At 56.7% G+C, this 1,673-nt stretch overlaps 1 protein-coding gene across 1 annotated transcript in view; it reads left to right on the top strand.

Annotated features, from left to right (window-relative positions):
• Positions 1–1,295: 1,295 nt before the first annotated feature.
• FARP1 (FERM, ARH/RhoGEF and pleckstrin domain protein 1) overlaps positions 1,296–1,673 on the top strand; it is a 166,628-nt gene continuing 166,250 nt past the window's right edge. The window contains exon 1 of the mRNA XM_018564646.1: positions 1,296–1,545. The gene's annotated coding sequence lies outside the window, so the exon portion shown is untranslated. The remainder of the gene's footprint in view (positions 1,546–1,673) is intronic.

The following is a 1,673-nucleotide window of genomic DNA, read 5'->3' as shown; positions in this document are numbered from 1 at the left end:
GGGGAGCTGTGCCCTGTATTGTGCACGTGTCTCTTCCCCCTAATTGTGTGTGGGATCAGTGTGGACACTGGGGGGAGCTGTGCCCTGTATTGTGCCTGCCTCTCTTCCCCCTGATTGTGTGTGGGATCAGTGTGGACACTGGGGGGAGCTGTGCCCTGTATTGTGGCTGCCTCTCTTCCCCCTGATTGTGTGTGGGATCAGTGTGGACACTGGGGGGAGCTGTGCCCTGTATTGTGGCTGCCTCTCTTCCCCCTGATTGTGTGTGGGATCAGTGTGGACACTGGGGGGCGCTGTGCCCTGTATTGTGGCCGCCTCTTCCCCCTGATTGTGTGTGGGATCAGTGTGGACACTGGGGGGAGCTGTGCCCTGTATTGTGGCTGCCTCTCTTCCCCCTGATTGTGTGTGGGATCAGTGTGGACACTGGGGGAAGCTGTGTCCTGTATTGTGGCTGCCTCTCTTCCCCCTGATTGTGTGTGGGATCAGTGCGGACACTGGGGGGGTGCTGTGCCCTGTATTGTGGCTGCCTCTCTTCCCCCTGATTGTGTGTGTGATCAGTGCGGACGCTGGGGGGCGCTGTGCCCTGTATTGTGGCTGCCTCTCTTCCCTCTGATTGTGATCAGTGCGGACACTGGGGGGCGCTGTGCCTGCCTCCTCTTTCCCCTGATTGTGTGTGGGATCAGTGTGGACTAGGGTTGCCACCTGTCCTGGATTCACCCGGACAGTTCGGGTTTTGAATGCTCTGTTCGGGTTTCATTGCAGCAGATACCCGGACACAAGGTGTCAGGCAGACCAGGGGCAACCAAAATTAAGATAGGGGCTACTGGCCCCCCACTGGAAATAGTCTCACCTGTAATATTTGCATATGAATGGGTGGCGCTATTTAGATATGAATAACCCACGACTAATTCTCCCCAAAAAATGTCTGCGCGTCTCTAGAGGGTTCGGGTTTCTCTTGAAGTAAAGGTGCCAACCCTAGTGTGGACATTGGGGGGAGCTGTGCCCTGTATTGTGGATCCCTCCTCTTCCCCCTAATTGTGTGTGGGATCAGTGTGGACACTGGGGGGAGCTGTGTCCTGTATTGTGGCTGCCTCTCTTCCCCCTGATTGTGTGCGTGTGTGGACACTGGGGGGCGCTGTGCCCTGTATTGTGCCTGCCTCTCTTCCCCCTGATTGTTTGTGAGATCAGTGCGGACACTGGGGGGCGCTGTGCCCTGTATTGTGGCTGGCTCTCTTCCCTCTGATTGTGTGTGGGATCAGTGTGGACACTCGGGGAGCTGTGCCCTGTATTGTTCTTGCAGCTGTTCAGAAGGAGGCAGCATTGCTCGTCTACACCCCTCCTCCAGGGATAGCTGGCTTTGGAAATCCTGTTAGTAAAGCCGTTCCGACAATGGCGACCCCGAGGCAGACCCCATCCCCCTGCCTATATACCGGTCCTACACATTAATGGCAGCGGACCCCCTGGGGTAGGACTACAGACGGCACTAAGAACGGCGGAGACTGAAGCGGACACCGGGAGGTGTGATCTGAGAGATACAACAACGTGAGCTGCACACACAACACACAGGGATCTCTCACTGAGGAAAGGTAACACAAAGAGGACCAGTCGCTGTGCTCCATCAGACTACACACAGGGTGACAGGGACAAGGGACCAGAAGGGGGAGGTCCAGACAAGG

This window comes from Nanorana parkeri, unplaced genomic scaffold, assembly GCF_000935625.1.
Source record: "Nanorana parkeri isolate BGI_ZX_2015 unplaced genomic scaffold, ASM93562v1 scaffold768, whole genome shotgun sequence".
Classification (NCBI taxonomy): Eukaryota; Metazoa; Chordata; class Amphibia; order Anura; family Dicroglossidae; genus Nanorana; species Nanorana parkeri.
The sequence above is the reverse complement of the archived record's forward strand: the minus strand, read 5'-3'. Positions and strand labels throughout refer to the sequence as shown.